Source organism: Ranitomeya variabilis, chromosome 2 (genome assembly GCF_051348905.1).
Source record: "Ranitomeya variabilis isolate aRanVar5 chromosome 2, aRanVar5.hap1, whole genome shotgun sequence".
Classification (NCBI taxonomy): Eukaryota; Metazoa; Chordata; class Amphibia; order Anura; family Dendrobatidae; genus Ranitomeya; species Ranitomeya variabilis.
Genome location: NC_135233.1, coordinates 190,094,610 through 190,121,923, shown reverse-complemented (window position 1 = coordinate 190,121,923; position 27,314 = coordinate 190,094,610).

Here is a 27,314-nt window from a genome sequence, read left to right as displayed (position 1 = left end):
GTATTCCAAGTTCTTCTCAGTGTACACCTCATGCACACTTTCTTGTTCGGGATTGATCCAAGCTGCATGGATTTAGTATTTTAGCAAGTTGGCTTTTCTGCCATAAAGGATACCAGTTTTTTCTTCAAAAATAAATAGCATGTCTGTGAATTATGGTTTAATAAATTATTGCTAAGTACAGATAAGTAGATCGATCCACTACTGAATGACTTTCAATCGAATTTCCTAAAATTGCCATGCCACTGCAAATTCTAAATATTTTCCATATCGCAAAAGATAAAAGACAGCGGCACTCACCAGTTTGCTGAAATGAACGTCTTTAATGTGCCTTCAGTCCATAATGCGGATTATTTTAGACACATGCCAGGTTATAGCGAGGGAGCGGGGAGTGCAGGAGGACGATGGCCGTTTCGTGCAATCAGCACTTCTACGGGTCCATGAATTCTAAATATTTGCTATTCAATTTACAGGGATTGCAAAGAAAACAATGCTAGCACCGTTTCACATACAGCTGAAGATTGCAACAGGCTCATAACATCATGTTCATGGCAAGCTTCCCCATAATGCCACATAGCTATCATATCACATGTTCTAGCACAGCCAATCAGAGACTATCATAGCCACTGTAAATATGAGGGCAGGCCAAGCAGCGCCATTTTGAGATTTTATAGCCTAGAGCAGTGATTTTCAACCTTTTTTGAGCCAAGGCACACTTTTTAAACTTAAAAAATCCCGGGGCACACCACCAACCAAAATGGCACAAAATGACACTAAAACAGTACATATTCTACATATAGTTAATAATATAGATTCTAAATGTATTTATACTCACTCAGTGTGAAACCTGGGCCTGTTTTGATAAACACAAAAGGGATATCCTGGCAGGAATGGTGGAAAGACACACACGAAGCTCTTCCTCAACAGTTCTCAGTCTCTCCCTGTCTTTAGGTTTTTTTTGTGCACATGCCCTAACCCTAACCCTACCCCTAACCCTAGTTCTAACCCTAACCCTAGTGGAAAAAGAAAAAAAAATATTTTCTTTTTTTTTATTATTGTTCCTACCTATGGGGGTGATAGGGGGGGGTCATTTACTATTTTTTTTATTTTGATCACTGTGATAGGTTATATCTCAGTGATCAAAATATACCTGGAACGAATCTGCCAGCCGGCAGATTCGGCGGGCGCACTACGCATGCGCCCGCCATTTTGGAAGATGGCGGCACCCATGGAGAAGACGAACGGACACCGGGAGGCCCGGTAAGTATGAGGGGGGGGATCTGAGCATGGGGGGTGGATCGGAGGATGGGGGTGGCATCGGAGCATGGGGGGAGCGGACAGGACGACGGAGGGGAGCGGAGCACCGGACGGAGGACCGGAAAGGAGATCGGTGGTGGTGGGGGGGTACATAAGTGTTTCCAGCCATGGCCGATGATATTGCAGCATCGGCCATGGCTGGATTGTAATATTTCACCAGTTTTTTAGGTGAAATATTACAAATCGCTCTGATTGGCAGTTTCACTTTCAACAGCCAATCAGAGCGATCGTAGCCACGAGGGGGTGAAGCCACCCCCCTTGGGTGAAGTACCACTCCCCCTGTCCCTGCAGATCGGGTGAAATTGGAGTTAACCCTTTCACCCGATCTGCAGGGACGCGATCATTCCATGACGCCACATAGACGTCATGGGTCGGATTGGCACCGACTTTCATGACGCCTACGTGGCGTCAAAGGTCGGGAAGTGGTTAATGAGCTGTTGCTGACTTAATGAACACAGCATTATTGGCGGGCATTACCTTGGCGGCGGGCAAATGTGAGAGTCTCTCCGCTCTCAGGATGACGCGCCGGCCTCGGTGACGTCATTAAGTCGCGCAAGCATTCAAAGCTCGCGCATGTGTTTTCCTGGTTGAAAATCACTGGCCTAGAGAAAGGAGGTCAGAGAGCACAGATCATTACAAAAAGGAATAGAAAAAGGCCTAAATCTGATTGTGGTTAACTACTGCAGCACTGAAATAGGTTGAAAATGAAAGTGGAAGTCTCAGGGTGTCAATAATAATCCAAAGATTCAAATGAAAGGGAGGTGCAGGACCTGGGTATTCATTTTTTTCTTTGATGTACTCCAAGTAACAACACTTTAATAACACCTTTTTTGATTCTTCAACCATTGAAAGCAAAGAGGGCAGTTGAATAACCCTCTGTCCAAGTTTTGCTACTAGAGAAAAATCCTCAAACCAAAACCAAAGTGTTTCATGGAAAGTGTGTTTCAGATACCTATAAGTCATTCTATATTCTCCTTCAAAGATAAAAGAAAAATCTCCACATTTCAGAAATGTAAATACAACTGTCTCCTACAGTGATGGAAAACAACTTTGCCTTACAAACTTTGCTCCAATGGATACATGTTGCAATATATATATATATATATAAATATATATATATGTCAGTAGCGTAGCTACTGGGGGCAGAGGGGGCGGACGCCCTGGGCCCCGTGTTCTGAGGGGGTCCACCCGCAGCTATGCTACTGTAACTGTATCGGCACGCGCAGAGCGCCGATACAGTTACATTCTGCGGCAGAGCAGGGAGAATCAATCTTCCTGCTCTGCCACCGCCCGCTATGGGACCCCTGAGCAGGTGGGGGGCCCTGGTGCCAGCAGTGGGCCCCCCGCCTGTCATCGCAATGTCAGCTGTACCAGCATTTAGCCGATACAGCTCGTTTAGGATGTATGCACATAAGATGTCCCAGGCATGTCGGAGATGGCTGGAAGCAGAAAACGCCTTTACTGTGGAAGATGTTATATAGGCGTTCCTGATAGAACAATTTCTTGCCAAGTTCCCCGCAGAGGTACAGGTATGGGTTCGGGAGCGCACGCTGTGCACCGTGGATAGAGCTGCCGCCCTGGCAGATGAAGTCCTTACTATCCGGCCGCAATGGAGGAGGCTTCTGGACAATTATATCTGCCCCTCCACCTAGTCGCAAGCCGATGACAATCACGCTTCTCAATCCTGGGCCCCAACAGTTCCGACCACGACCTGGGGGTTTCACAGAGAGGAGATGTTATGGGTGTGGGCAACTTGGACATTTGTAGTCTGGTGTCTCTCAAGGATTTGGAGGGAGCCCCATGCAGCCCCACCTCGTCCAGTACATCTTGTGCACTCCATCCCGCCTGAGGAAGAGCTACCACCACCCCCACCAGAGTGGACCACCGACCACGGCACCATAGATACACCTCCTGGAGTGTACGGACTCCGGCCTTTGTCCATCAGAAATAGAAGAGCAACGGCATTGCCACCTGCAGGATGTCTTAATTGATGGATACAAAGTGTCAGGATTTAGAGACACGGGGGCATTTCTGACTATCGCTGACCCCCGTGTGGTTCGACTCGAGAGCAATTCACCAGAGCCCGGGAATTCCCATTGTCCTGGCGGGGGGTGTCCGCAAATATATACAGCGAGCTTTGGTACGTTTGGATTATGGTTTTGGAGAAAAACTGTGTTGGATTGGAGTTATGGGAGGACTTCCTGCAGATATCCTCCTTGGAAATGACATTGGGGAGTTACAAAGTCATTTTGTGGGAGCTGAAGTTCCATGGGCCTCTCACTCTTCTGAAAGAACAATTGGAGGGAGATATCGCAGATACCGGAACGCCCATCATTCTCTACGTTATAGAGTTCAGAGACCGTCTCGCCCAGCTTGCTACCTTGGCTAATGAACATCAGCGAATGGCCCAGTCCAGTCAAAAAGCCTGGTACAACCATAAAGCCAGGACCCGGGAATTTATGGACAAGTGCTCATGATTATTGCAACTATAAACAGTGGAGCAAAGTGGACTAAAGTGAGCAGGCCAGAGGTCTGTGTAGACCTCATAGCGTGCTCATTTATTATGAGGGGGGAGAGTTTGTGATGGTGTGATATGCTAAGTGGGTATGATTTTTGTGTATATTTCTATTTTACTTATTTTCATGGTGTTCTCTTGTAGAAGGAGTTATTTGCTAATTGATGAATGGCACTTGCTGCCATCTGATATCAGCCCCAACAGTTCTGTATTGTTTGCTAATATGCTAATGACATGTTGACCTAGCTTGTTGAAACAATAAGCCCCTGAGACCTTCCCCCTCCTGACCTGTGAATGAGGAGGGGGTCTAAAAACATCAGTGAGGTGAGACACAGATCAGTCCTGTGTGGAATGATGATGTGTTCACAGCATCTCAGAGAGAAAGAAGAGTATATGGACTATGCTATCCTCTGTCTGCTGGATTGTTGGACTTTTATCCTGTTACTGAACTGCATTCGTGTTCTGGACTATTTTATCCTTTGTGTGGTGGATCGTATATGGACCTTTCGTATTTTTGCCTAAATAAAGGTCTTGGGATTGTTCACTCTTCGCGGGCTCTGTTAATTGTGCGGTACTGGAGAAAAACCCCGTGACAGGCGGTAATATAAATAGTGGTCTTTATATAGAGATTATCTTCAGTAACATCATTGTCATATGGTGAGGTTCTCCTTCACTATTAGGGGGCGTCACCCAGTTGTAATCAAGGTTACCTGGTTAGGGGCCCACTCAGAAGCCTCTCCCCCCTAACCAAAACCCTAGCTATGCCTCTGAATATGTATATTATACGTATATATATACATATATATATATGTGTTTTTACATATACTGCTCGAAAAAAATAAAGGGAACACTTAAACGACAGAATAAAACTCCAAGTAAATCAAACTACTGTGAAATTAAACTGTCCACGTAGGAAGCAACACTGTTTGACAATCAGTTTCAGATGCTGTTGTGCAGATGGAAATTATTGGCAATTATCAAGACACACTCAATAAAGGAGTAGTACTGCAGGTGGGGACCACATGTTATGGCTAGCGGAACGCACTGAGTAAATAGAGATGTTTTTATTGATGTTCGTGCGTTCGCAGCCCGGGGTCCACTGTGCAGGAGTACCTGCTGCTAGCAAACGGCGGCACTATATGGCGGTATGGACTAACTCAGTTAATTCACCGAGTAGCCGTGAAAGCAAAGCACTGTGCCCTGTTAGACTTCACAGAGGCACAGGCTAACTGCCCAAACAGAGAGCAGTCAGTGGTCACTAGTGTTGAGCGATACCATCCGATACTTGAAAGTATCGGTATCGGAAAGTATCGGCCGATACCCGAAAAGTATCGGATATCGCCGATACCGATACCCGATACCAATACAAGTCAATGGGACACCGAGTATCGGAAGGTATCCTGTATGGTTCCCAGGGTCTGAAAGAGAAGAAATTCTCCTTCAGGCCCTGGGATCCATATTAATGTGTAAAATGAAGAATAAAAATAAAAAATATTGATATACTCACCTCTCCGACGCAGCCTGGACCTTACCGATATAACCGGCAGCTTCCGTTCCTAAGAATGAGCGCTTGAAAGACCTTAGATGACGTCGCGGCTTGTGATTGGTCGCGTGAGCGGTCACGTGACCGCCACGCGACCAATCACAAGCCGCGACGTCATCTAAGGTCTTTCAAGCGCTCATTCTTAGGAACGGAAGCTGCCGGTTACACCGGTAAGGTCCAAGGCTGCGTCGGAGAGGTGAGTATATCAATATTTTTTATTTTTATTCTTTATTTTACACATTAATATCGATCCCGATACCGATTCCCGATATCACGAAAGTATTGGATCTCGGTATCGGAATTCTGATACCGCAAATATCGGCCGATACCCGATACTTGCGGTATCGGAATGCTCAAAACTAGTGGTCACGCATGCACACAAAACTCCTTGCCGGAGGTGCCAGCATTCTAGGGGCATATTTCAGCCAGGTCCCTGAATACATACAAACACAAACTCCTTGCCGGAGGTGCCAGCATTCTAGGGGCTTATTTCAGCCGGGTCCCTGAACACACTCTCACATGACCACAATGGCTCAACGCACATAACAAAGAACAATACTAGCGCATGGCTGTGCGGCCATGCGAGCCTTAAATAGTTGCAGCACGTACAGGACCTTCCTAGAAGGACCAATGAGAGGCTGCCACAGAGCGTGAGCACTTACAGGACCTTCCTGAAGGACCAATGGCCTTAGCTGCAGTATCTGATCATGTGACCCTCGATCTCCACTGAGAGATCTTGCTCTGGGCATGCTCAGAACAAGAAAAGCAGGACTTGGTCCCAGAAGCGTCTGCTTGCCGCTGCCCAGCACTGACTTCAATTTCAGAAGCAGGAAAGGCAGCAGTAACTCTTTGTACAGAGTCAGACTGAGCGAGATGCTGGGACCGACGTCTCCGCTGAGCAGGCTCCACTGCGGCAGGAGAAGAATGGGAGACTGCAGCGGAGATGGCCCGAGATTCCCCCTGTGTTGAGGCGGGAACTCGACCCCTAACACCACAGACCACATCTCAGTACCAATGCTTTCTGGCTGATGTTTTAATCACTTTTGAATGTTGGTTGTGCTTTCACACTCGTGGTAGCATGAGACGGACACTACAACCCACAAAAGTGGCTCAGGTAGTACAGCTCATCCAGGATGGCACATCAATGCGTCCTGTGGCAAGGTTTGCTGTGTCTGTCAGTTTAGTGTACAGAGGCTGGAAGCACTACCAGGAGACAGGCCAGTACACCAGGAGACTTGGAGGGGGCCATAGGAGGGCAACAACCCAGCAGCAGGACCCCTACCTCAGCCTTCTTGCAAGGAGTAACAGTAGGAGTACTGCCAGAGCCCTGAAAAATGACCTCCAGCAGGCCACAAATGTGCATGTGTCTGCACAAATGGTTAGAAACCGACTTATGTGGATAATCTGAGTGCCTGACATCCACAGATGGGGGTTGTGCTCACAGCCCAACACCGTGCAGGACGCTTGGCATTTGCCACAGAACACCAGGATTGGCAAATTCACCACTGGTGCCCTGTGCTCTTCACAGATGAAAGCAGGTTCACACTGAGCAAATGTGACAGATGTGACAGAGTCTGGAGCGATCTGCTGCCTGCAACATCCTTCAGCATGACCGGTTTAGCAGTGGGTCAGTAATGGTGTGGGGTGGCATTTCTTTGGAGCCCTCCATGTGCTCGCCAGAGGTAGCCTGACTGTCATTAGGTACCGAGATGAGATCCTCAGATCCCTTGTGAGACCATATGCTGGTGCAGTTGGCCCTGGGTTCCTCTTAATGCAGGACAATGCCAGACCTCATGTGGCTGGAGTGTGTCAGCAGTTCCTGCAAGATGAAGGCATTGAACCTATGGATTGGCCCACCCGTTCCCAAGACCTGAATCCGATTGAACACATCTGGGACATCATGTCTCGCACCATCCACCTTTGTCACGTTGCACCACAGACTGTCCAGGAGTTGGAGGATGCTTTAGTCCAGGTCTGGGAGGAGATCCCTCAGGAGACCATCGCTGCCTCATCAGGACCATGCCCAGGCGTTGTAGGGAGATCATACAGGCATGTGGAGGCCACACACACACTGCTGAGCATCATTTCCTTGTCTTGAGGCATTTCCGCTGAAGTTGAATCAGCATGTAACTTAATTTTACACTTTGATTTTGAGCATCATTCCAACTCCAGACCTCCGTGGAATATTAGTTGGGATTTATGTTGATCATTTTTAGGTTTCATTGTTCTCAAAACATTCCACTATCTAATGAATAAAGATTTACATTTGTAATATTTCATTCAGTGATATTTAGGATGTGGGATTTTAGTGTTCCTTATTTTTTTGAGCAGTGTATATACATGCGATTTTAAATGGCTATAGGGTGATCGTATGGAGAGACATGCACTTTGGGGCTTGGGCCCTTGATCTTTAAGGAGCCTAGCAATGCCCCTGCCATACTGTGTGTTTACATGTCCGTGTTTCTGGAGTTGTATGTATGTTTGTAAGTAAGCTCAGTTATGGCACCATATCTAAGCAGTAACCTTGGTTCTGGTACTGTATCAATGTAGTAATCTAGATTCTGGTACGATATGTATTGGTTCTGTTACTGTTTCTGTATCTTGTAGTAGACATAGTAAGCTCGGGTCTGCTCCCTTATCTCTGCAGTAAGCTAGGTTTTGCTCCCATATCTCTGTGGTAAGCTCAGTTCTGCTCCCATATCTCTGTACCAAGCTCCAGTCAGTTTCCTTGTCTACATAGCAATCTTGGTTCTGGTCTCATGTCTATGTAGTCAGCTTGCTTCTGTTACAGTATCTATGTAGGCAGCAAGTTTGGTTCTGCTTCCATATATATGCAGCTAGCTCCATTCTGTTCCCAAATCTATGTACCAGCCTGTTTTTAAAGCCTGTTATCTCTGCTGCTTTAATGCAGCGGCCAGAGATAAGCAGGGCAAAAGCACAGCAACTGGAGGGCCACTGCCTTGTGATAGCCCTCCAGGCCGAAAAGTTCCAGCCAGCCCCTGATTGTGGATGACTTTATATGCCATGGTTAGGGTTTTGAACTGGAGTCCCTGGTTAATGGGATGACAGTGAATGGATTGACAGAAGATAATGCATGGATAAAAAGGAAATAGTACAGCGTGGATGTGTTCAGTGAGGAGCTATATTTGGTGCTTGGATGGATGTAGGAATCGAAACTTTCTTTGATGGGAACCTAAACCCAATATATATGAAGCAACAAATGTTTGATAAATAGTAGGTTTAGTATTTTATCAAAAAAAGTTTTCAGTCATTGATCCATCCAGCCACCAAATGCTACTGTATATATATGCGTGCAGAATCTTCTTTGTTTTTATATATTTTGAAAAATTTTACACAAAAAATCAACAATGAATACCAAAATCCATTAAAGAAAAGTCACTTAAAAAGATAAAATCATGGATTTGTGTCATAGTGTCTTTTTTGAGAAAAATAAATGACAACGTATAAAATACACTCTAAAGTATGTTGCTGGGGAGCAACTGAGCAAAAATTGTATAGGTAAGTAGAGACTGGATGCAATTTGTACTTTCTAATATTAACAAGGTTCATGCCATGTTTCTTTAGATGGGTGAGTTTGTCATTAATCATGGGGAAACTATTTGGAGAGCTCCTAGGGAAGGCACAAATAATTACCTGTCTGTCAATAATTCTATCAGCAGATGTCAAGATGGCTTTATAGGAGATTGATCTGTCAAATGTAATTAGTTACTATCTAGGAGAAAACAGCCGCTCTGAGCATCATGTTGTTGTTACCTGAACTCTACTAACACCTTACACAGTTATATTGATATGCAAAAGTGTTTGCCCCCTTCCCACATTTCGATCCGTTGATATTTGTCAGTTTCAATGATATGAGTTATCTGGGTTTATAAATTGAACGTTATTAGATGGCAATATTAACCTAAACCTTTGGGCTTATGCACATGGTAAATTTGTGTATACAAACCCTGCACAGGGGCACATGGAGCCATTAATGGTCAGCAGGGTTTCGTGGTTAAGTGTTCATTCAGATGGACATATTTTAGATGTGTGTTTTACGAGTAAAAATCAGACTGCCAACTGGCCAATGTAATTCCATAGGCTGCTCAGATGACAGTTTTTTCACAAGAACTGAGTCCATTATATTTTTTATTCAACTTTGTTCATTGCTTTATAGTAGCCCATTTTGGATAAATCAGTTCCACCAACTGGCATTCAGTTTGCCACACTAAGAATGCCAGTTAGCCTCACTTGAACAATTTTTCTTTGCTCGTGTAAATTCAGCTATAAGAATTGATGAATTAACAACCATCATACCAATATATAAATTAAGGCATATTCCATTACACATATGTCCCTGTAATTGGCTGTGAGCCTTTGCAGAGAATTGATTGGACAGCACACTCACACTCTGAAATTGAAATCCTTGGATTTCACTATATTAACTGTCTTGAGGTGGAGGTGTGAGACATGGGAAAATTATATCTAATTGATATCATTTTGATATCTGATGGCATTTCCTATCAGTTACAGTTTGGCTCAAAAACTTGCTCCCAAACTCAGCCCCCACCTTTGGCATTCCCCCTGGCCAAAAAAGGAAGTCAAATACACATTAAACAATGGGACCTCATTATCCAAGGAAGTCACTTCTTTGGACAGGGCAGACAATGGCTTTTTTAATTTTCTCAAGCAAAATAGCCTTTGAAACTCTACCCAGGAGGGTCCAAAAGGTGTCCAGTAATTATCACAGGGTGTGAACTCTTGTGCAGTTACCAGCCAACTGGCCTCTTTTGTTGGACTCAGGCTGACACGCAGACATATTGGCACAGAAGATCCCAGGCTCAACAGCACAAGGCTCTGAGATATTGAATCTAGAAAATTACCTATAATAAAAGAATGCAATATCTCTGAACCTAGCTGAGCACATAAACCGAATTTGCATTCCTTTCCCCACAAGCCCATACCATGTAGACATGTCTAGAACTCTGAGTTATTGAGTTATGAAGCATAGCTACCAGAATTTAAATATGGTAGCGGTAATAGGTCTCCCTGCACAGATAAAATCCAGCAGAACCCAGTGGTGCTGCTGCCGTCCCATTTAGAGCTTTGGGCGGAAAGTTATGGGCATCCATGGTACTGGCCAGAAAACTCTGCTCTCAGATTTGGGAGGAGAGAGGCTGCACAGCCCAGGTGTTTTCACAGCATGAGGGAGGGAGCAGCCTAGGGAATAATAGGCAGCTCCTCATTTAGGACTCAGTTTTTTCTACTGGCAGGAGGCGCGTTAGCTGATGCGACCAGAGAATCACGTAACAAAGATTTGGACCTGTGATTCATCAGCGCCTCCCTGTGGTCACATGCTACATAACACGGTAATTGTAATCTATCTATATCCTACCCTTGTACTACACTCCTGACTGTATATTTGTATTTTGTTATTGTATATATATATATATATATATATATATATATATATACCTGCAACTTTCTAGGGCACCTTTTGGTGATTAAATATAATAGTATAATACAAACACTGGCGCTCACCCAAAAACTAGCGATCCTCTGCTGCTGGAGTCAATTAGGGTAGTGCCCCCCTGTATAACAATATAGACCAGTGAAATCAATAGATGCCGCGCTTGAGGATACAGAAACAGATAACACGAGGTGGAAAACTTAGAAGCAAGAAATGCACAGAACCTCCATGTGGATTCCCAGTAACAAGACCTCCCTAGAACAGTAACAAGTACTCACCACACCAACACAATCTTGCACTAGCCGCACAGTCTGTCTAACTGTTATTCAGGTGCCGATAACCTCTAGCTTACCTCTTGTGAGATTGTTGCGGCTGAGTGTGTGCCCATGCTGAGTGTGAGTAGGTGTTCACCCGTCCGGTATGTGCCACCGGGGCTTCGGCGTAATGCGTATCAGATGGCAAAGTGCAGTATAACCCAGGGAAGCCCCGGCCGGTAGCGTTCCCTGGATACCGCATGCAAAAAAAGATGGTCGATAGGCTCCTCCTACTTAGTGACGTCACCTGCAGTAAGGAGCGCTAGAACGCTCAAAAGGGGGGAGAGGAATCAACCAACGCGTTTCTAAGAGCAGCGCTCTTCTTCCTCAGGGTTACCGCTCCCCTGGCTCACCCTATCTTATATAGTATCTAGCCATCAATGCGCACCGCCCCCTATTTAACCCCAGGTTTCCCAGCTCATATGAAAATATCCATACCGATACTGTGTATTTACAACAGCACCGAGATTTGCCTACGAGTGGAATGCAATGTATTTTAACCCATTTGAATGTATTTTAATAGGATAGACAGGCGCCTACCTCAGTGTGCGGAATTAATAAATATGTATATGTGTATGTATATTAAAATCATAATTTTATTTAAGAACACAAAATGTCTAAAAGGCACGCATTAAAAAGCACGCATTAAAAATATTACAATGCCAATAGAACACGTAATACCAATTTAAAAGACTCTCAATAATGCCTGAGAAATAAATCTACTATTATAAAAGTTGTTTCTTTTATTATTCTTGCTGGTCATTTTCTTAAGAGGTATCTCAGCCATCTTCCCAAGAATACCCTCTAAAAAACCCCACCAGAAACAACCCCTCCATAAAAGCTTGTATTAAAATATACTCACAAAATCACCCTAAAAAGTCTCCTCCAGGGAGGGACCTTTCCTCTAAAACTTGTGTTATTAATGTTATTCGTTATATAAGGCTACCATTGATGTCTATTAACGCGTCTCCAATACCCTATTCTCCGGTGTTCTGCCTGGTTATTGATTCACCACCGTTTATTTAAACGGCGAAACCTTTGTACATTTAAAATGCAAATAGTTCCACCTCATGATTCAAGCCCTTTGGGGCCAGGCTGTCCAGGGTGAATATCCATTGTGTCTCTGCCCTGGACATGCTCTTAATGTAGTCGCCCGTCCTGGGGTTCTGGTGGACACGTTGGATGCCAGTGAAGAATATTCCCTTGGTTGATTTATTATGTTTCATTAGAAAGTGCTGGGATAGGGGGAGTCCTAAGTGGCCTTTCTGGATATTTTTCATATGTTCCTTAACTCAGGTCATGAGACACCGCTTAGTACGCCCTACATACAATTTATCGCATGGGCATCGGATCACATAGATGACCCCTGTAGAGAAGCAAGAGATCCTATCCCTTATAATGAATTCCTTTCTTCCACTGGCATCTTTGAATGAGGTCTGTAATACTTTCTTGAAATTGGTGTTAATACAGCTAAAACAACTGCCACATGGCACAAAACCCGCATTCGGTTGTAGGGAAGTTTTGGGCTTCTTATTTCCATCATTAATAGCTAATTTGGTAGTGGGGGCTATAATGTGGCCCAAAGATTGGGCTTTTTTGTATATAAACCTTGGGGCCAGGGGCGTAACTACCGCGGTCGCAGCGGTCGCCATTGCGACCGGGCCCCGCAGGTCAGGGGCCCCGGGCCGGCAGGTCTGAGCAGGGCCAGGCTGGCCATCGGGCACTTCTGGCAAATGCCAGAAGAGCCGATGCCAGTAGTGGGCCGCTGCACTGTTCCTCCCCCGGAACCCCCCCCAGTGCCGCCGCCGCATTTAACTATACCGGCGTCTATGACACCGGTATAGTTCAATGCAATGATGGGAGGAGAGAGCGTCACCTGACGCTTCCTCTCCCATCATTCCCCGCTCTGCCTCTGACAGTACACTGCGGGTGCGCGATGACGTCATATCATCGCGCACCTGCAGTGTCCTGGGCAGACTGCAGCCGCCAGGAGCAGCGCGGGCAAAAGGAAAGGTGAGGAGAGTTTTTTTTTTTTTTTTCTTTTTAACCGGACTGTGGGGCCATTATCGGGGGGGGGGGGGGGAGATGAGATGAGATGTGGGCTGTGCTCTATATATCCCTGTGCGGGCTCTGCTGTATATACCCCTGTGGGGGCTGTGCTGTATATATCCCTGTGCGGGCTCTGCTGTATATATCCCTGTGCGGGCTCTGCTGTATATACCACTGTGCGGGCTCTGCTGTATATACCACTGTGCGGGCTCTGCTGTATATACCACTGTGCGGGCTGTGCTCTATATACCACTGTGCGGGCTCTGCTGTATATAACACTGTGCGGGCTGTGCTGTATATACCACGGTGCGGGCTCTGCTGTATATAACACTGTGCGGGCTGTGCTCTATATACCACTGTGCGGGCTGTGCTCTATATACCACTGTGCGGGCTGTGCTCTATATACCACTGTGCGGGCTGTGCTGTATATACCACTGTGCGGGCTGTGCTGTATATACCACTGTGCGGGCTGTGCTGTATATAACACTGTGCGGGCTGTGCTGTATATACCACTGTGCGGACTGTGCTCTATATACCACTGTGCGGGCTCTGCTGTATATACCACTGTGCGGACTCTGCTGTATATAACACTGTGCGGGCTCTGCTGTATATACCACTGTGCGGGCTCTGCTGTATATACCACTGTGCGGGCTGTGCTGGATATACCACTGTGCGGGCTGTGCTGTATATACCACTGTGCGGGCTGTGCTCTATATACCACTGCGGGCTGTGCTCTATATACCACTGTGCGGGCTGTGCTGTATATACCACTGTGCGGGCTGTGCTGTATATACCACTGTGCGGGCTGTGCTGTATATACCACTGTGCGGACTGTGCTGTATATACCACTGTGCGGGCTCTGCTGTATATACCACTGTGCGGGCTGTGCTGGATATACCACTGTGAGGGCTGTGCTGGATATACCACTGTGAGGGCTGTGCTGGATATACCACTGTGCGGTCTGTGCTGGATATACCACTGTGTGGTCTGTGCTGGATATACCACTGTGCGGTCTGTGCTGGATATACCACTGTGCGGTCTGTGCTGGATATACCACTGTGCGGTCTGTGCTGGATATACCACTGTGCGGTCTGTGCTGGATATACCACTGTGCGGTCTGTGCTGGATATACCACTGTGCGGGCTCTGCTGTATATACCACTGTGCGGGCTGTGCTCTATATACCACTGTGCGGGCTCTGCTGTACATAACACTGTGCGGGCTCTGCTGTATATAACACTGTGCGGGCTGTGCTGGATATACCACTGTGCGGGCTGTGCTGGCACCCAACACCATGTTGCAGTGCAGGAGATTCCTGCAACAGTCCGAGGCGTATCTAGGGGAAGCGGGGCGGGGGAAGGTGGGGGGGTTGCGGAGGCGGGGGAAGGTGGGGGGGGGGTATGGGGGGGGTAGGGGGGGGGGCCCATTTGGAAGTTCGCACCGGGGCCCATAACTTTGTAGTTACGCCACTGCTTGGGGCCATAGGTAGATATTCTCCCACCATTTTGTCCCCTTGTAGCACTGCCCAATGTTTTGCTATTATTCTCCTAAACTGCTTGTGGCCTGTATGGAACTGAGATATAAGTGGAAGTTGATTGATTTGTTCCCTGATATTGATTTTGTGCGTGATGGTTGTTTTTACGGGATATACCAGCTCATTTCTTGGTATATGTTCCATGTTACGTTTTGCTTGATCTACTAGATGTTTCGGATAACCTTTATCCAGAAACTGCTGTGACAGGAATTCTGCCTCCACACGGTAGTCATCCTCTTTATTACAGTTACGTTTAATCCGTGTGAATTGACTCTTGGGGATATTTGTGAGCCAGACGGGAAGGTGACAACTCGTGATGTGGATGAAGCTGTTTGCATCCACTTCTTTGCGATAGCACTTCGTGCATAATTGGTTGCCATCTATATAGATGTTGAGGTCCAAAAAGTTTACATTCGTGGTGCTTATAGTTGGGGTAAACTCAAGACCATATTCATTTATATTAAGACTAGATATAAACACTTCAAGGTCGTATTGTGATCCTTCCCAGATAAACAGAACATCATCGATAAATCGATGCCATAGTACTAAATTTTCATGGAGTTTTCCGGCTACAAAGATTTCGGACTCCTCCCACTTGGCTACATACAAGTTTGCGTAGCTAGGGGCAAACCGTGTCCCCATAGTGGTGCCCCACTTTTGTAAAAAGAACTGTTCTTCATATAAGAAATAGTTGTGTTTAAGAATGAATTGTATGCAATCCTGAATGAACTCCACCTGGGTTAAAGTGTACGTACCCAACAGTTGGAGATAGTGGCCTGCTACTTGACAGCCCCTATCCTGATCAATTACTGTGTACAAGGACTTAATGTCCAATGTACCTAAAATAAAGCTGGGTTTCCAATTAACCGTTTCTAAAATTTATAGCACGTGACCTGTATCCTTAAGGTATGCCGGTACCAAAGACATACACTTCTGTAAGTGGACGTCCACGTACCTGGATAAATTTGCTGTCAGGCTATTAATGCCAGAAATGATGGGTCTTCCGGGTAGACATATTGGGTTTTTGTGGAGTTTTGGAATATGATAGAACAACAATATGCTTGGAGTGCAGTTCATTACAAACTCAAACTCTTTTCTGTTTAAGATACCCATAGATTTTCCCTTAGAACAAAGGATGTTCAATTTCTTTACAAAGTGTGTCGTGGGATCGCTTTTTAATTTTTGATACGTGGTTGTATCACTAAGGAGTCTCATCGACTCTTCCCGGTACATGGACCGTTTTAGTATCACTATTCCTCCTCCCTTGTCTGCTGGACGAACTATGATATCATTGTTTTCCTGCAGTTCTTTTATTGCCATTCTTTCCTGCATGGATAGATTGTGGGGCATAAATTTTGTTTTTTGACCACTAGTGTTGAGCGATACCGTCCGATACTTGAAAGTATCGGTATCGGAAAGTATCGGCCGATACCGGCAAAGTATCGGATCTAATCCGATACCGATACCCGATACCAATAAAAGTCAATGGGACTCATGTATCGGACGGTATTCCTGATGGTTCCCAGGGTCTGAAGAAGAGGAAACTCTCCTTCAGGCCCTGGGAACCATATTAATGTGTAAAATAAAGAATTAAAATAAAAAATATTGCTATACTCACCTCTCCGACGCAGCCTGGACCTCAGCGAGGGAACCGGCAGCGTTGTTTGCTTAAAATTCGCGCGTTTACTTCCTTACTTGAAGTCCCGGCTTGTGATTGGTCGCGTGCCGCCCATGTGGCCGCGACGCGACCAATCACAGCAAGCCGTGACGTAATTTTAGGTCCTTCAGGATTTTAAAATTACGTTCTGGCTTGTGATTGGTCGCGTCGCGGTCACATGGGCGACGCGACCAATCACAAGCCGTGACGTCACGGGAGGCTGGACACGCGCGCATTTTAAAATGCGCGCTTGTCCTGCCTCCCGTGACGTCCCGGCTTGTGATTGGTCGCGTCGCCCATGTGGCCGCGACGAGACCAATCACAGCAAGCCGTGACGTAATTTTAGGTCCTTCAGGATTTTAAAATTATGTTCTGGCTTGTGATTGGTTGCGACGCGATGCGACCAATCACAAGCCGTGACGTCACGGGAGGCTGGACACGCGCGCATTTGTCCTGCCTCCCGTGACGTCACGGCTTGTGATTGGTCGCGTCGCCCATGTGACCGCGACGCGACCAATCACAAGCCAGAACGTAATTTTAAAATCCTGAAGGACCTAAAATTACGTCACGGCTTGCTGTGATTGGTCGCGTCGCGGCCACATGGGCGGCACGCGACCAATCACAAGCCGGGACTTCAAGTAAGGAAGTAAACGCGCGAATTTTAAGCAAACAACGCTGCCGGTTCCCTCGCTGAGGTCCAGGCTGCGTCGGAGAGGTGAGTATAGCAATATTTTTTATTTTAATTCTCTCTTTTACACATTATTACATTAATGTTGTTTCGATACCGATACCCGATACCACAAAAGTATCGGATCTCGGTATCGGAATTCCGATACCCGCAAGTATCGGCCGATACCCGATACTTGCTTTATCGGAATGCTCAACACTATTGACCACTCATTCTTCTAATGTCCGCTGTGACCAATGTGTCAAAAGTGCGGAAAGCATTCGAATATTCCTGTGCAGGAGTAAATTTTGAAGGATTAGACAGTGTAGCATGAATATATTCATTTGTTGTTTGATTCGTACTTAGAGTAGATGTTGTCTCCTTCTTTAAGAAGTACTTTTTCAGAGCTAAGTTACGTAGAAATTTTTTCATACAGATATACAATTTAAACGGATTAGTTGCAGATGTAGGTGCAAACTTCAGCCCCTTTTGTAGTAAAGATATTTCGCTGTTTGATAGCACATATTAGGCTCCTCCTGGATGGTTCATTGGAAGATGGGCCTTCCATTGATCCAGTCCTTATATTGGTAACGGGTGGGCGGGGGGTGCTTATTATAGAGTTTTTATTCCGATCCCTCTTATTAGAGGAACCTTTAGTCATTCCAGTGATCGTGCTAATCCTACATTGCTCATTTACCCTACGATCCACTGGATTATAGGGTTCAATATCCTCAATATCCTCGTTAACCCCTCCCACAAAAACAAGAGGTGAAAATCTATTCGATGTGCTCACCGGAAACTTAGACAGCCCACTTGGTCCCGCTTGAGGGCTGGGTTCCTCAGGTAACGGGGTAGTTGGATGCAAGGTAATATCTATCAGGTCATTGTATTTAGTAGTGAACGGGGAGTCTAGCTCTAAGGGAGGGTTCTCCTGCCGAGCCGAAACAGGTGTATACTGCGTTGAGTTTGAATTATCATAGACGGAAAATTCAACAGAGATGTTGCTATCCTTATGTGTTGGTGTTACGTTGTATTCGTCCAGTACCACCAACCCATTGGGTTCGTATAGTGAATTCATGGGGATGTATTAATGGTGTCCATGTAGTTTGGGCACCTCATGTACAGCTCATCGGGTGTATGATCTCTTTTAAATTTCTTAATCTTCCTTGCAATTATATCCTTTTCCTTCTCTTTAAAGGGAACCTGTCACCCCGTTTTTTCGGTATGAGATAAAAATACCGTTAAATAGGGCCTGAGCTGTGCATTACAATAGTGTAGTTTGTGTACCCCGATTTCCCACCTATGCTGCCGAAATACGTTACCGAAGTAGTCGTTTTCGCCTGTCAATCAGGCTGGTCAGGTCAAAAGGGTGTGGTGTCCTCCCCCAGATCTTGCGTAGTGTTCCGTTGGTGGCGTAGTGGTGTGCGCATGCCCAAGGTCCCGAATCCTCTGCCAGGGGTGTGAAAACAACAGCGATGTCCGTTATTCCATTGGTGGTCGGTGGGCGCGGCCATCTTGCTTTGGCCGCAGAATCGGCGCTCTGCTGGCCGCGGCTTCAGGAAAATGGCCGCGGGCATCCGCGCGTGCGCAGATGGCTATCGCGGCGGCCATTTTCGTGAAGCCGAGATGCGAATTCTGCTTCACGAAAATGGCCGCCGCGATAGCCATCTGCGCACGCGCGGATGCCCGCGGCCATTTTCCTGAAGCCGCGGCCAGCAGAGCGCCGATTCTGCGGCCAAAGCAAGATGGCCGCGCCCACCGACCACCAATGGAATAACGGACATCGCTGTTGTTTTCACACCCCTGGCAGAGGATTCGGGACCTTGGGCATGCGCACACCACTACGCCACCAACGGAACACTACGCAAGATCTGGGGGAGGACACCACACCCTTTTGACCTGACCAGCCTGATTGACAGGCGAAAACGACTACTTCGGTAACGTATTTCGGCAGCATAGGTGGGGAATCGGGGTCCACAAAATACACTATTGTAATGCACAGCTCAGGCCCTATTTAACGGTATTTTTATCTCATACCGAAAAAACGGGGTGACAGGTGCCCTTTAAGTCTATACAGAATATTATCAACCAGCTCCCCAAACTCATTGGTATTGGCACACGTTTTCAACTGCTCAAATATCCCAACAATAGACTCACTTGTTTTTTTCATATAATAATAATAATAATAATAATAATAATAATAATAATTTTTATTTATATAGCGCCAACATATTCCGCAGCGCTTTACAACTTATAGAGGGGACTTGTACAGACAATAGACATTACAGCATAACAGAAATCACAGTTCAAATTCATATTCATATTAGATGACCTTTTATCAATGATAAATTGGACTGCCCTCAAGGAAAAATCCCTGAACATGCAGTCCCATTCCCCCTGGATACTTGGGTTACCAAAATCACCCGCAAGTGTCTTATAAATGGTCAAGCCTTTTGGAGCCTTTTGTGCTTGAATATATTTCTCTAGTGCAGCTATCTCCCACATATCCCTCATTTCCCTCAACAATTTCTCCAGGGTCTTTAGCAGTTCCCTGGCCCTGTTCACTTCGACTGACAATGGTTCATTGTGTGAGAAGCGCTCTCTAATAAAGGATATGTGGTGGTCCCTATCCTGCCACAACATATTTATGGCCATTTTATAGACAAATTCCCTAAATCTAGAACTTGTGGGGGCTGCCCAAGTGTACAGGCACTCAATAAAATAATAGTATAATACAAACACTGGCGCTCACCCAAAAACTAGCGATCCTCAGCTGCTGGAGTCAATCAGGGTAGTGTCCTCCTGTATAACAATATAGACCAGTGAAATCAATAGATGCCGCGCTTGAGGATACAGAAACAGATAACACGAGGTGGAAAACTTAGAAGCAAGAAATGCACAGAGCCTCCACGTGGATTCCCAGTAACAAGACCTCCCTAGAACAGTAACAAGTATTCACCACACCAACACAATCTTGCACTAGCCGCACAGTCTGTCTAACTGTTATTCAGGTGCCGATAACGTCTAGCTTACCTCTTGTGAGGGGCACCGCCCCCTATTTAACCCCAGGTTTCCCAGCTCATATGAAAACATCCATACCGATACTGTGTATTAAAAATATTACAATGCCAATAGAACACGTAAAACCAATTTAAAAGACTCTCAGTAATGCCTGAGAAATAAATCTACTATGATAAAAGTTGTTTCTTTTTATTATTCTTGCTGGGCATTTTCTTAAGAGGTATCTCAGCCATCTTCCCAAGAATACTCTCTAAAAAACTGCACCAGAAACAACCCCTCCATAAAAGCTTGTATTAAAATATACTCACAAAATCACCCTAAAAAGTCTCCTCCAGGGAGGGACCTTTAAATATAAAATTAATCTTGGGCTGCTCTTTTATCTCGATTCAAGAATCCCCATGTCTGCTTGCTTGGTTGGTTATTATACGCTACCCGGGGTTGGTTTCTTACCCGATATAAGCCTGTTGTCGGACGGAGCTTATACCTAACGAGGAACTGGTGTCAGCATACCATACTGTGTTAGTGAGGAACTCTGACCGTGACGGCCAGGAGGTTTATATATATATCAGCCTGGACTGGTGATATATATCCCCCCTCACTGGGAGCGCCTCAATAACTCGTACCTATAAGGGAAGCCTTTCCAGCTACTATTTGCCCTCAGTGAAGTTCCCTGACTGACCTGGGGTAAGTGGTGGCACCAGAGAGACGATCCCTGCTGAGTCATTCTCTCCCCTCCCCAGAGGTGAATGAAGTCAACACACCCCTTCCCCTGTACAATCCGTCACAGAGTGGTGGCAGCGGTGGGATCGAGATAATAGTGTGTGTGGGATCCCAAATCCCAGACACTAAGGGCTGACAGCAGTAGCTTTTGCTGCTGGGGTCCTAAGATCAGCTCAGCACTAGACGGTCTGAGTGCAAGTACTGTAGGTGTGTGGGTGCAATATCTGTGACCGAAGACTGAAAAGACTGGCTGCAGGCACTCAAAGCCGGACAAGAATGAAGGCCAGGGAGCTATCCCATAATGCGGAGAATGACTATACTGGTTCCAATGAGGAGGATCTGCCTGGGCTTCCCAAGCGACTCACCACCAGTGCACTACCCTACCACAGGAGAACACCCTCCCCCGGACAGCTAAGGTCGGAGTCCCTTTATCAAGCTGCTCTGGCCAATCTCGAGGTGGGGCACAAGGAAGCCTCTGCAGCCCTCCTGAAAGCGGCATAGCACCAGGCAGATCATGAGGTGGCAGAACGCCAGGCAGAAAGAGAGGTGGCAGAACACCATGTGGCTGCAGAGCGAGAGGCACGGGCAGAGCGGGAGTGTGAGGTGGTGGAACACCGTGAAGCTGCACAGTGACAGAGTCAGCTGGAGATAGCTCGGCAGGGTTTCCTACCGCCCACCCTAGCACCTCTGGAGCCTAAGAGTGCCAAGGTCCAAGCCGAGGACTTCCCTTGCTGGAGAAGGACGGAGACCTGGACTCCTTTCTGCGGGCCTTTGAATGGACCTGCGAACAGCACCATCTGGCCTCGGATCAGTGGGCCCAGAACCTGACCCCCCAATTGAGGGATAAGTCCGTTGACATCCTGGGAGACTTACCTGCTGGGGAGGAGCAGGACTATGAGAGCATCCAACAGGTCCTGATCCAGCAGTTCAACCTCACTCCAGAGTCTTATCGCAGTAAGTTCTGGAGCCTGCAAAAAGGCCCCAAGAATACCTGAGCCGACCACATGCGGGCCCTCCTGCGAGCTGCAGAGCACTGGACCAAGGGTTTGGAGCTCATCACCTGCCAGGAGATCCAGGAGGCATTTGTCACAGAGAAATTGTTGTGGAACTGCCTAGAGAACCTGCAGCTGTACCTCCGTTACCAGAAACCAAAGGGAGACACTGATACAGCTGCCCTGCAGAGGACAATGCCAATAACAGGGCCCCTGAAGCCAAGCAGGCCATCCACAGCACCTGGAGAGGGGGTAATAATCATCCTGCCCCTGTTTCCCCAGCCCCTAGAATGCAAGAGATGCCCTCTTTTGCTTCCAGGCCAGGGGTAGAACTCAGGAGGTGTCAAATCTGCAACCAACCAAGACACTTCAGGGCTATGTGTCCTCAGCACCCCAAAGCCCCATCCTCACTCCCAAAACTGTCACCTGTCATGTGAGTGGGTGGGGTGCTTGGAGGTCTAGTGACAATTTCCAGCCCTTCACCATAAACTACACCAGCGTCGAGATGACTCTTGTGCGTTCTGAGATGGTGTCCCCGTAGGATATCCGGAAAAACCCTCGCCATCTCAGCGATTGGAGGCGTCGAACCAGCGCTTCCCGTCACCAAGGTCTATTTGGACTAGGGTGTCGGGGGAGGAATGAGGGAGGTGGGAGTGTCAGCGAATATTCCCGCAAATGTTTTACTTGGGACAGCTAGTGTCACAGTATGTGGCTACTGAGACCCCAAGTTCTGATCCATCACTGTGTCTTGATTTGTCTACTGCTAGTAATGCTGTAAATGTGTTGCCTGTGCCTCCTGCGTTAAGGGGGAGGTAGGATCTGAGAGTCACTCCTTTGCCTACAGGACACATACAGTGCACGCAGATGAAACAAAACCAGAAGACACAGAAAGGTGTGAGAATACCCCCAGGTGTGTTAAGAAGTTGTTACAGGTCTGTGAGAGCCAGAAATATTGCATGTTTTTAGGTGACCAAATAGTTATTTTCCACCATAATTAGCAAAATAAATCTTGCACAAGCAGACAAGGTGATTTTCTGGATTTGTTTTCTCATTTTGACTCTCATAGCTGTGGTCTACCTATGATGTCAATTACAGGCCTCTCTCATCTTTTTAAGTGGGAGAACTTGCACAATTGGTGACTGACTAAATTATTTTTTCCCCACTGTATATACATAGGGCTATTTAGTGTAGAATTCATCAGATACCAAATAAATAAAACATTATGAGTTTGAAAAGTACTTTCATTGGTTGCTATAAAGTTACATATTTATCTATCTATCTTTCTATCTATCTATCTATCTATCTAGAAAAAGATAACACAACAGCACTCTATATGAGTCAAGATGTATGCAAACACTGAAGACATTGAATCTAATCTCAGTAAGATGCACCTACAGAAATAAAGGTTCTTAGCGCATAAATTGGCCAACTCATGTATGCCCATCAACCATGGTAAGGTGACCTCCCTCTGATGAGTCTCTGTTCTACAGTAGTGACCAGTAGGGTTGAGCGAAACGGGTCGATCATTTTCAAAAGTCGCCGACTTTTGGCTAAGTCGGCGTCTCATGAAACCCGATCCGACCCCTGTGCTTGTCGGCCATGCGGTACGCGACTTTCGCGCCAAAGTCGCGTTTCAATGACGCGAAAAGCGCCATTTCTCAGCCAATGAAGGTGAACGCAGAGTGTGGGCAGCGTGATGACATAGATCCTGGTCCCCACCATCTTAGAGAAGGGCATTGCAGTGATTGGCTTGCTGTCTGCGGCGTCACAGGGGCTATAAAGGGGCGTTCCCGCCGACCGCCATCTTACTGCTGCTGATCTGAGCTTAGGGACAGGTTGCTGCCGCTTCATCAGAAGCAGGGAGAGCGTTAGGCAGGGTCCACTAACCACCAAACCGCTTGTGCTGCAGCGATTTCCACTGTCCAACACCACCTTCGGTGTGCAGGAACAGTGGAAGCTATTTTTTTTTTTTTTTCCCCTCAGCGCTGTAGCTCATTGGGCTGCCCTAGAAGGCTCCGTGATAGCTGTATTGCTGTGTGTACGCCACTGTGGAAACCAACTGCTTTTTTCAAAGCACATATCCTCTTGTTCCTTCCTTTCTGCACAGCTATCTTTTTTGTTTGTCCACACTTTTTATTTAATTTGTGCATCAGTCCACTCCTATTGCTGCCTGCCATACCTGGCTTACATTACTGCAGGGAGATAGTAATTGTAGGACAGTTTTTTTTTTTTTTTTGTTTTTTTTTTGTGGGAGATTAAGATTGGCATTTCTGCTACAGTGCCATCCCTGTGTGTGCCATCTCTCACTGAGTGGGCCATAGAAAGCCTATTTATTTTTTCCGTGATTTGTGTTCTAAAATCTACCTCAACACAGAAACACTACATCAATCAGTGGGAGAAAAATATTGGCCTCAGTCAGGGCTTGTGTGCCACTGCTGTGTGTGCGCTATCTCTCATTCAGTGGGCTATAGCAAGCCTATATTTTTTTTTTTTTTTTTTTTTTAATATTATTTGGTTTCAAAAGTCTCCCTGAAAAAAAAAAAAAACCTAAAAAAACAGTGGGAGAGTAATATTGCCCTTTCAGCTTGTGTGCCAGTCTTGACTCCTGGGTGTGCCACCTCTCTCCCTCTCATTCAGTGGGCCATAGAAAGCCTATTTATTTTTTTTTTTAAATATTATTGGGTTTCTAAAGTCTCCCTGAAAAAAACAAAAAATACATAAAAAAACAGTGGGAGAGTAATATTGCCCTTTCAGCTTGTGTGCCAGTCTTGACTCCTGGGTGTGCCACCTCTCTCCCTCTCATTCAGTGGGCCATAGAAAGCCTTTTTTTTTTTTGCTTTTTTTAATATTATTTGGTTTCTAAAGTCTCCCTGAAAAAAACAAAAAAAACATAAAAAACAGTGGGAGAGTAATATTGCCCTTTCAGCTTGTGCGCCAGTCTTGACTCCTGGTTGTGCCACCTCTCTCTCTCTAATTGTGGGCCATAGAAAGCCTTTTTTTTTTTTTAAAATATTATTGGGTTTCTAAAGTCTCCCTGAAAAAACAAAAAATACATAAAAAAACAGTGGGAGAGTAATATTGCCCTTTCAGCTTGTGTGCCAGTCTTGACTCCTGGGTGTGCCACCTCTCTCCCTTTCATTCAGTGGGCCATAGAAAGCCTATTTATTTTTTCCGTGATTTGTGTTCTAAATTCTACCTCAACACAAAAACACTACATCAATCAGTGGGAGAAAAATATTGGCCTCAGTCAGGGCTTGTGTGCCACTGCTGTGTGTGCTATCTCTCATTCAGTGGGCTATAGCAAGCCTATTTTTTTTTTTTTTTTTTTTTTTTTAATATTATTTGGTTTCTAAAGTCTCCCTGAAAAAAAAAAAAAACCTAAAAAAACAGTGGGAGAGTAATATTGCCCTTTCAGCTTGTGTGCCAGTCTTGACTCCTGGGTGTGCCACCTCTCTCCCTCTCATTCAGTGGGCCATAGAAAGCCTATTTATTTTTTTTTTTAAATATTATTGGGTTTCTAAAGTCTCCCTGAAAAAACAAAAAATACATAAAAAAACAGTGGGAGAGTAATATTGCCCTTTCAGCTTGTGTGCCAGTCTTGACTCCTGGGTGTGCCACCTCTCTCCCTTTCATTCAGTGGGCCATAGAAAGCCTATTTTTTTTTTTTTAATATTATTTGGTTTCTAATTCTCCCTGAAAAAAAAAAAAAAACCTAAAAAAACAGTGGGAGAGTAATATTGCCCTTTCAGCTTGTGTGCCAGTCTTGACTCCTGGGTGTGCCACCTCTCTCCCTCTCATTCAGTGGGCCATAGAAAGCCTATTTATTTTTTTTTTTAAATATTATTGGGTTTCTAAAGTCTCCCTGAAAAAAACAAAAAATACATAAAAAAACAGTGGGAGAGTAATATTGCCCTTTCAGCTTGTGTGCCAGTCTTGACTCCTGGGTGTGCCACCTCTCTCCCTTTCATTCAGTGGGCCATAGAAAGCCTATTTATTTTTTTTTTTAAATATTATTGGGTTTCTAAAGTCTCCCTGAAAAAACAAAAAAAACCTAAAAAAACAGTGGGAGAGTAATATTGCCCTTTCAGCTTGTGTGCCAGTCTTGACTCCTGGGTGTGCCACCTCTCTCCCTCTCATTCAGTGGGCCATAGAAAGCCTATTTATTTTTTTTTTTAAATATTATTGGGTTTCTAAAGTCTCCCTGAAAAAACAAAAAATACATAAAAAAACAGTGGGAGAGTAATATTGCCCTTTCAGCTTGTGTGCCAGTCTTGACTCCTGGGTGTGCCACCTCTCTCCCTTTCATTCAGTGGGCCATAGAAAGCCTATTTTTTTTTTTTTTAATATTATTTGGTTTCTAATTCTCCCTGAAAAAAAAAAAAAAACCTAAAAAAACAGTGGGAGAGTAATATTGCCCTTTCAGCTTGTGTGCCAGTCTTGACTCCTGGGTGTGCCACCTCTCTCCCTCTCATTCAGTGGGCCATAGAAAGCCTATTTATTTTTTTTTTAAAATATTATTGGGTTTCTAAAGTCTCCCTGAAAAAAACAAAAAATACATAAAAAAACAGTGGGAGAGTAATATTGCCCTTTCAGCTTGTGTGCCAGTCTTGACTCCTGGGTGTGCCACCTCTCTCCCTTTCATTCAGTGGGCCATAGAAAGCCTATTTATTTTTTTTTTTAAATATTATTGGGTTTCTAAAGTCTCCCTGAAAAAACAAAAAAAACCTAAAAAAACAGTGGGAGAGTAATATTGCCCTTTCAGCTTGTGTGCCAGTCTTGACTCCTGGGTGTGCCACCTCTCTCCCTCTCATTCAGTGGGCCATAGAAAGCCTATTTATTTTTTTTTTTAAATATTATTGGGTTTCTAAAGTCTCCCTGAAAAAAACAAAAAATACATAAAAAAACAGTGGGAGAGTAATATTGCCCTTTCAGCTTGTGTGCCAGTCTTGACTCCTGGGTGTGCCACCTCTCTCCCTCTCATTCAGTGGGCCATAGAAAGCCTTTTTTTTTTTTGGTTTTTTTAATATTATTTGGTTTCTAAAGTCTCCCTGAAAAAAACAAAAAAAACATAAAAAACAGTGGGAGAGTAATATTGCCCTTTCAGCTTGTGCGCCAGTCTTGACTCCTGGTTGTGCCACCTCTCTCTCTCTAATTGTGGGCCATAGAAAGCCTTTTTTTTTTTTTAAAATATTATTGGGTTTCTAAAGTCTCCCTGAAAAAACAAAAAATACATAAAAAAACAGTGGGAGAGTAATATTGCCCTTTCAGCTTGTGTGCCAGTCTTGACTCCTGGGTGTGCCACCTCTCTCCCTCTCATTCAGTGGGCCATAGAAAGCCTTTTTTTTTTTTGGTTTTTTTAATATTATTTGGTTTCTAAAGTCTCCCTGAAAAAAACAAAAAAAACATAAAAAACAGTGGGAGAGTAATATTGCCCTTTCAGCTTGTGCGCCAGTCTTGACTCCTGGTTGTGCCACCTCTCTCTCTCTAATTGTGGGCCATAGAAAGCCTTTTTTTTTTTT